Raw genomic sequence first — 9,803 nt, 5'->3', positions numbered from 1 at the left:
GTGAGTTGGCTTTTGGCAGTGATTTCTCCAGAAGGAAGGAATGAGGCCCTGACCAAGTGCAAAGGCAGCGGGTAAGAGCCGTGCCTGGGCTTTAGTCCGGTCTTGGCCCCAAGGCCCCTGCCACCCTGAGCCTGGACAAATCACTCCACTGCGCTGGGCCTCACTTTCCTCATCCACCAGAAAGGGCAATATCACCTATTTTTTTTTATTATTATCATGACAATAAAATGAGATTATACGTGTATCGTCTGGCATATAGCAAGCACTCATAGTGACCAAGGGTTGCCTTAAAATGGTTTGAAGGTCCAATTGAGTAAGTAGCCACCACGTGGCTCAAAGTATAGGGCTGGCTTCATGCCAGAGGCCTTTCCCCAATGCTAACCACTCTGCCACAGATAGAACTCATTTAAAGCATACTCCAGTTTTGACATGGGTGGGATCCAGCTCTCCCTTATACTGTACAGCCTTGAGTGTATTTATTAAGCAAAAGCAGCTCATGGTACATCTTTCGTGTGCCAGACATCTGCTAGGGGCTTTGTATCCCTTTTACAGAGAGGACGTCTGTTGGGACCCAGAAGAATAAGGTTATGGCCAAAGTCACACAGCATGACAAAAGGTGGAGCCAGAATTCAAATGCTGCCATATTACTGCATCGAAAGAGCATGAGAAGCCCCTAGAAAGTCTGTTCACCCTTATTTTGTTTTGCAGACTCTGGAATTTTCCATTTCATTTGTTTGACGCCATTTGTAGTGAAGGCTTCCTAATGCATCTTGGGAAGGAATGTGCTAAATGGTACCAAATACAAACTCACTTCTCCCACGTGTTAGCCATACTAAGTGCTACGCCCTTAAATCATTCTGAGACATTCTTGTCGCGATACTTGCGACACAGGGAGGAAGCTCGCATTGCCTTGTTGCAGCTGTGCTCCTCTAGCTCGGGATCTGTGACAGAGACTCAGAGCTGGGTGCCCACCGAGAGGGAAGGGTTTCTACCCAATCTTGTGGGAGGACTTAGACCCTCTCAAGTGTTCTAAAAACTCATCATCAAAACGGAAAGGGAGGGGCGCCCGGGTGGCTCCATCGGTTGAGCACCAGACTCTTGATGTCGCCTCAGGTCATGAGCTCACAGTTCATGAGTTCGAGCTCGGAGTTGGGCTCTGTGCTCCTGGTACGCAGCCTGCTTGGGATTCTCTCTCTCTCCCTTTCTCTCTGTCTCTACTCTGCTCATGCTCTCTCAGAAAAAAAAACTTAAAAAAAATACTAATAATTAAAAGCAAACCAGGAGAGGAGAAGACTGTGGAGTCACCAGGTGCTGAACAAATGTTTCCCAAAACAAGGATGTTCGGTGACAGACGTCTGAGACATGCCGCTGGAAGGATGGAAGCTCAGCACTTCAGACACATTGGAGTTTCACACGTCACCTTTGGCTTCCATGTGAGATTAGGGGACAGTGGTTTATCCAGAGTCCTTTTTTACTTATATAACTGGTTCAAGGCCAATGGTAGAAGTGGGGAATCCAAAGTCTACCAGACTATTTCCTCTTATTTTGATTTATGCTAGTGGTTTACAGCTTCTTTGTATGACAAATATTTTTATAAAGTCCTCTTAATACCCTAAATGAAAGTGGTGGATTATGTAAGTTATCTACACACAAATTAATGTGATTAATACCCTAACTCAACACGGGTTTTTTGTTTTTTTTTTTAAGCTAACTATTGGCATGGGGCCACATAACCCCTGCGGCACTGTCCCGGACACTGCACAGTGGCTCACGGCATCTCAGGCCTCTGCCTGATGCCGGCGGCACGTTACCCCCCCAATGACGACAACCAACAATGTCTCCAGATATTGCCAAATATCCCTGGAGGAGAGGGGCAGTAATCGCCCCCATGGAGAACCACTCTTCTAACAAAAAGGATCAATAAAAAGATAATGTATAATAAAGTAACATGGATTTCAAAATCTAAAGGCTCAGGCATGGCTGCCCTGGGGGCACCCACTGACGAGGAAGAGGTTTGGGATTTAAGAGGATAAGAAGCTGTTTACACAAGAAGAACAGAAAAATGAAAGGGCAGAGGTATGGGTGGACATCAGAATAAAAACTAATGTTACGCTAATATGCAGTATCAGCAGCAGGATAGTTACGACCAGTGGTATAGCTCTAGCGACAGGGTCTCTCATGCTTAAGAAGAACTTGGAGCTCTCTCCCGTGAGGATGGAGAGAAAGAGGGAGTGGTGGGGAGGACTCCAGAAAAGGAATCAGAATGATGTTCTTGAAAAAGAACAGGCAACTGGGAAATAAATAATTTTAGAGTGTAATGCCCACAACCTAAATTTCTTGTCATTGTGCTATGTAATAAAGAGAATGTGTATATAGATGGCCATTAGAACAATATTTTTAATTTTCTTAAAACATTAGTGAAATTTAGCGGCATCCTTTTATTTCATGGTTGTGTTATTTATAGCAGGCTCAAGTCTGTTCAAGGAAATCTCAGATCTCTGTTACGGATTTTCAGTTGGTTTCACTGTGCAGTTAACTGCCCTACAGCATTGAAACCCTTTCCAGGAGAATTTGCAGCTAGAAATGCTTAATGCACAGGGCTGGCCGCCTGCACAGAGCAAGTAAATAACACGGTAATTTCCAGACAAGATCTTCCTTCCATTTAAGCTTCTCTGTATGGAATGGTCTTCTGAATTACTAGGCTCTTCAAGTAACTTCTCTTAGAACTTATTTTCATAGTGATTGTGTTCTAAGTATGGCTGATTTACATTTGTAATGAGTTTCGTCTGGAAGAACATTCAAAAGCCGTGTGGGACATGAGACATTTTTCATTGTATGGGGCTGTTCCAAACATTCCCGGACATCAAGCTTCCACCCATCCCCAAATGCAATGGGAACATCAACAAAAAAGCACACCCACAGCATGCCTGTTCTGGGGCACCACAGCTCCTGTTGATTACCCCATACTTACATGACCACATCCCAGATGTAGGTCACTGCCACCCAAGATGACATTGACAAGCACCCACGTTGGAGGCACAGATTCACATGTTCCTGCCACCAGCTGGTGTTTCGGGCACAAAATAGGGGTACTTCTCCTGTCTCCACTACTGTTATCTCTATTACCTCTAATATTTCTATGCAATGTTAATTAATCATAACTCAATGAAACCCTCAACAAATGGTATTAACAAGGTAACAGCTGTCAAGAGTTCCCTGTGTGTCACACCCTGGGTTTTATTAGGTCTATTGTTTCATTCAAACTTCACAACAGCCCTGTGAGGTAGACACTATTATTAGCCACATTTTACACAAGGGAGTTTGGGTAACTTGTCCAAAGTGACCAACTAGTGAGTGACAGGATCAGAATTTGAACTCTGGCTCTTCCTCTAGTTGCTGTACTATTTCCCCAGAGCTGGCTTCTCTGTATTCAATTTAAGTAAAAGAGGTAAATGGGAGAAAGCATACTTTTATAAAAAGTTGTACGTAATTACACCCAAAGTTTACCCAGATTCAGTATACATTAATCACGGCCCCCCAATACCACCAGTTTAATAGTCCTGTTCCTGTGGAGTTGGAATGGAGGAAAGGCTGTTTGGAATCCTGCCTCTGAGCCCTGAAAGATACTCCATCATGAAAGAAATATTGAGCTAAATTTCCCTTAGCCAGAATGGCAAATAGGTTTCATTTCAAGTGTCTTCTGATTGGCCATGGCTGCCTAGGGTTGAAAAGGTTTTTTCTTTTTTTAGTATTGCATGAAGCCTATTTTTTTTTTTATTAAAAAATGTTTATATTTGAGACAGAGAAAGAGACAGAGGGCAAGTGGGGGAAGGACAGAGAGACAGGGAGACACAGAATCCGAAGCAGGCTCCAGGCTCTGAGCTGTCAGCACAGAGCCCGACGCGGGGCTCGAACTCATGGACCGCGAGATCATGACCTGAGCCGACTTAACCGACTGAGCCACCCAGGTGCTCCAAAGCCTATTTTTTTTTAAGGGTTTTTTTTTTTTTTTTACAGCATTTTTTTTTTCCTTCAAAGTTTATTTATTTTGAGAGAGAGAGTGAGAACAGGCAGGTGAGGGGCAGAGAAAAGGAGAGAGAGAATCCCAAGCAGGCTCTGCACTGTCAACGCAGAGGCCGATGTAGGGCTCAAACCCAGGAACTGTGAGATCATGACCTGAGCAAAACTAAGAGTTGGATGCTCAACCGACCGAGCCACCTAGGCACCCTGGGTTGAGGAGGATTTTTAAGGCAAGCAGGAGAGGTCATCATCAATTAGTAATGTCTGTCCTGGCTAGGAAGAGGGCTTCTGGCATCTTCCAAACTAAGAAGTTATTATCCTTATATCCCTCGGTTGGAAACTGTCCACTTTAGAAACACTTTCCAAAGTAGAAGTAAAACTGAAAAGGAAGTTTTGGTGGAATTCTAAATTAACAGAAAACACCAGTTCCTCAGAATCAGCTTCTCATGTAGTCATAGAAACATTAAGGTAGGAATGACCTTCAAGATTACTTAGATTTGTCCGTCTATAGATGGATGGATAAAGAAGATGTGGTATGTATCTGTATGTATGTATACAGACACACACACACACACACACAATGGAATATTACACAGTCATAAAAAGAATGAAATCTTGCCATTTACAACAACATGGATGGAGCTAGAATACATTATACTAAGTGAAATTAAGTCAGTCAGAGGAAGACAAATACCATATGATTTTGCTCACATGTGGAATTTAAGAAACAATACAAAAAGGGGCACCTGGGTGGCTCAGTCAGTTGAGCGTCTGACTTCACTCCGGTCATGATCTCACAGCTGGTGAGTTCAAGCCCCACGTCAGGCTCTGTGCTGAGCGCTCAGAGCCTGGAGCCTGCTCTGGATTCTGTGTCTCCCTCTCTCTGCCCCTTCCCCAGTTTACACAGTGTTTCTCTCAGTCTTTCTCTCTCTCAAAAATAAATAAACATTAAAAAAAAAGGAAACAATACAAATGAACAAAGCAGGGGGAAAAAGAGGCAAACCAAGAAACAGACTCTTCACTATAGAGAACTGACGGTTTACCAGACTGGAGGCGGGTGGGGGGGATGGGTGAAATAGGTGATACAGATTAAAGAGGACGCTTATAATGAGCACTGAGTAATGTACGAAATTGCTGAATCACTAGATTGGAGACCTGAAACTAATAGAACACCATGTTAACTACACCGGAATTTTAAAAAATAAAACATTTTTTAAAAGATTATTTACCTTTATTCACTTTAAAGGTTTTTGTTGTTTTTTTTTTTTAATGTTTATTTATTTTTGGAGAGGGAGAGGGAGGAAGGGGCAAAGAGAGAGAGAATCCCAAACAGGCTTTGAGCTGTCAGCACAGAGCCCAGCTCCGGACTCAAACTCATGAACCGTGAGCTCATGACCTGAGCTGAAATCAAGAGTCAGATGCTTAACTGACTGAGCCACCCAGGCGCCCCAAGATTTATTCACTTTAGAAATGTTTTCAAAAACAGGAACAGAAACAAGAAGGAATTTCTGGTGGTGAATTCTAAGTTCACCAGAAAACTCAGTTCCTCAGAATATCCCATTCATGGACTTGTAGGAACTTAAGGAAGGACATTTAAGAGTATTTAGGCGTGTGGTTCTCAAATTTAGCTTGCAGTAGAATCACCTGGGGAACTTTTGAAAAATTCCGGTGTGTGTTCTGAGTTAATTGGTCTGAGGATAGGCTCAGGAATTGACATTTTCTGAAAATTCCCCCACTGATTCTAATGCTCAGCCAAGACGGAGAACTACAGACTTGGTCAAAACCTCTCATTTTACAGATGTGGAAATGGAGGCTTAGAGAAGCCTGGTGGTTTTCCTGGGGACACACAGCTGGGGACAGAGGAGATTCTGCCCTGCAGCTCCAGCCTCTGGTCTGGGCGTGGGGTGAAGCCCCTGGGTCCTTGATGCTGCAGAAGTAACGTCCCGGGGGCGCCTGGGTGCCTCAGGCAGTTAAGCATCCAATTCTTGAATACGGTTTAGGTCATGATCTCTCATGGTTTATGACTTCAAGCCCCATGTCAGGCTCTGCAGCTGGCAGAATGGAGACTGCCTGGGATTCTCTCTCTGCCCCTGACCTACTCGTGCGGTCTCTATCTCTCTCAAATTAAATAAACCTAAAAAAAAAAAAGACGTAGAGTCCTGGAGCCCACATCAGTCTCAAAATCTGTGTCCTGGTGGCATTTTCCTTACAGCTGACACTCAAGATGAGCATGACCACACACCTTAAGACGGCCATATGGCCACCCCCCCCCCCCCCACACACTCCGGGCATTTCCAAAAAGAATTCCAAGATTCTCCCACACCTGGTCTCTATTGCATATCTGGTTTTTTTTTTTTTTTTTCAACGTTAATTTATTTTTGGGACAGAGAGAGACAGAGCATGAATGGGGGAGGGGCAGAGAGAGAGGGAGACACAGAATCGGAAACAGGCTCCAGGCTCTGAGCCATCAGCCCAGAGCCCGACGCGGGGCTCGAACTCGCGGACCGCGAGATCGTGACCTGGCTGAAGTCGGACGCTTAACCGACTGCGCCACCCAGGCGCCCCTGCATATCTGGTTTTTCATGCCACGTGCTGTAGGTGTTACACTGGATTACTTGCTTGCCCTTGAGGTCCCTCCATGGCACTAAGAACAATAGTAAGAGATCAACAAACCACTGCCCCCAAAGTAACTTTAAAAAGGTAGAGGAGGGGAGAACGAGAAGTGGGTTAAATTTGTGGAATGCCTCCTATCTGCCAAGTACCTTACAGATTTATTTATCCTCTCAACATCACAGGAAGGGAATGTTCGTATCCCATTTCACAGATGGGGAATGGAGGATCTGGGAGGTTAGGGAACTTGCCCAAGGTCACACAGCTCATGAGTGGGAGTCAGGATTCAAGCCAGTTCTCACTACCGTCCTCTGTAGGCTCCTCCAGTAAGGTGGCGTGTCCTTGAAAGGGTCTGTCGCCCCAGGGATCGCTTCTTAGCGGTGAGGAAAAAACAGTAATGATGCAGTGGAAGAATCTGACCACACTGACCAGCTGATCAAAACATTAGCAGATAAACATCAGGCAACATGACCTATGTTGTCTTCTGGCCAGGGCCACATAACCTGAACCTACTCATGAGGAGCCCAAATTGAGTAACGTTCTGTAAAATAACTAGCCTCTGTTCTTCAAACATTTCAATGTCCTAACGGAGAAAGAGGAACTGTCCCAGAGTAAACAAAAGAGACGCTACGTCTTCAGGTTGTATGTGGTGCTGGATTGGACTCTCTGGCAGAGCAGGGACGTGCTTTGAGGCCCTACTGGGCCAGTCGGCAAACTTAGAACGTAGAGCATGCAACAGCATACAACGAAACATTGTTAACAGCATTACGTTTCGAGAATCCGGTAACTGCCGTGGCTGTGTAAGAGAATATCCTGTTCTTCAGAAATACACACAGGTGTGAAGAGAGAAGGGGGCGTGGGGTCTCAAGCTACTCTCCAATGGCTCCGAAAAAATAAGTATTGCTGCGGTATTCCTTCCAGAAGCTGGCAGAGAACAAAGCCCATGGTAGATAGGGAATGAAAAAAAAAAAAAAATCTTTGTTTTTTATTTGATTAAATAATCCCACGGTTTCCTGACTTCTAGGAAAATACTTTTCAAAGTGACTTTCTGGGTTTCGAACACTTCTGTTGATTTCAGAGAATGAAATGCTGATGCCTCACCAACCGCCTCCCCACTGCACCCTCAGCTCCTTTAAGGGGAAAACCCTACTGTGAATTTGTCATACTGTGTTATCATTTGGATGTTTCCTCCAGATTTCCCGAAGACGTATTTGGGATGTTAGTACTCTTACCATATTCGTAGGGCGAAAAAAATGAACTCATTAGGATTTGACGGCGTACGTTCTCTGCTCTTCTGACCTGCTGCTATGAAAATCTGAGATCAGATTCTTGCTCTACCAGACAGAAAGGACGGAGTCGGGCCTCTCACTTGAGAAAGAAAGTTGTCTTTGATTCGGCAAACACTGAGCCAGCCTCTGCTACGTGTGGTAGACAGAGCACTTCTCCCAGACATTTGGGAGAATAAACACATTCTAGGTTACTGAACTAAATGTTTGGAAACTACGTCCAGGGTCCTTCATTGCTAGGCACCAGTTTTATGAAGACAGAATTGCATCCTAGCCATTTTTGGCAGGATGCACTTCTATTAGTCAGGCTCTTAGCTGCAAACAACATAACGTGCCCTGGATGAATTAAGCAGAAAAGCAGAATGATTCCTAAGGGATCCTCAGGAGCTCACAGAAGCCCTAGGAAAGGGCAGAGTCCAGCTGAAGGCCATCCAGGAAGGAGCAAGGCCCTCAGCGGAGACTCCCCCTCCTCCCCTTCTGGGAGAGCCTCTGATGCTCACATCTGACAACGGGCAGTGGACGCCAGGTGCCCCGACTGTGCCCCAAAGCCTTGGCCAGAGCGGATTCCTCTGGGTATCTGCTTCCCACGTGGGAGCGAGTGTCTCCTGGGCAGATAGATCTCCACTGCCGGAAAGGCTGGGATGGGGACTTAGGGACTTCTGTCTTGAGGGAGCACTGACAATGCAGAAAAGCCCCTAAATGTGGGCAAAGAGTTCAAAAGATGCGTGGTGGCCTCAAGCATCACGACCAGCGTCCGCCAGTAATAGGGCACCAACGTGGACCAGTGAAGCCAGGGAAAACTCCCAGTTGCCGGATTTTCTCTGCATTCGCTCGTCTCCTATGCTTGTTTTCAGTCATCACGTCCTTTCTCCTTGGCTGCTGCTCTGGCATTCTAAGGCTTATTTGAGTATGAAAAAAAGTCTGTAAAAGCCCCGAATCTTAGTTCCGAAGTGGACCTTTGAGGAAGAGACTAGAATAACTATTTCAAACACCTTGAAACCTGTTGGTCTCAGATTAGGAAAAGGGGCCACAGCTACTGTGTCTGTGCTACTGGCCAGGTCCAGGATTCGCTGGGCATGCTCTGCAGAGTATTAATAGCTGGTGGCCAGGCAGAAAAGGAGGTGATGATTACGAGAGTGACTTTGCACCAGATAAGGTCCTCTCGGTGTCCCTCCTGCAGGAGTTCTCGGAGACTTTCCTATGTTGCAAGGGAGATTTCTTTCCCTCAGCCATACAGAGCACACGTGGGGTGCAAAGCACCTTGCTGGGACTTGGGTTTCACAGAATACCCTCGCGGAAGTGCTGTTAGCACCCATGGTGCCTTAGAACCCCACAGAACATTTCTTCAGATTCAAAACTCCTGGAGATTCCCATGCAGTTACAAGTGATTTTAAATGTCACTGGTTTCAGACCAATTTTGAGGGGTGCTTTAAAAAGGGAAGGTGTGGGTGGCAGGGGACAGGACACTGCAGAGTTCAGTCTCTTTCAAATCTCTTGACCGTCTCAGGAAGTTGCTTTACCTCTGCTGCCATTTGACCTCGGAAACACAGCTCGCGATCTTTAAACAATGGGGCCCCTGACCTTACATGCAAGCCTGACGTTAAAATAACTGACTTATAGTTATTACAGAACATAATCATGTTATCCGAGGAGAAAACAAGAGCTTTCCTACAAAATCAATTTAATTTCAAATATGCTAATTTTGCACAAACTAAAACATTGTCATGAGTTGATTTTTCTTTTGTTAGTTTTCGTTTCATTTTCTGGTTCACTGTCAAGTTCAACTTCACATTCATTTAACACATATACACACACAACTTGCAAAAACTTGGGCTCCTACGTGAGCTGGCCCGCAAGCCCTTCTCCAGAACAGCCGCACAAGGCTGA

Source organism: Lynx rufus, unplaced genomic scaffold, assembly GCF_022079265.1.
Source record: "Lynx rufus isolate CCGP_SWC_20201006 ecotype Redwood Valley unplaced genomic scaffold, mLynRuf1.p SCAF_8, whole genome shotgun sequence".
Lineage (NCBI taxonomy): Eukaryota > Metazoa > Chordata > Mammalia > Carnivora > Felidae > Lynx > Lynx rufus.
Note: the sequence above shows the minus strand (reverse complement) of the source record.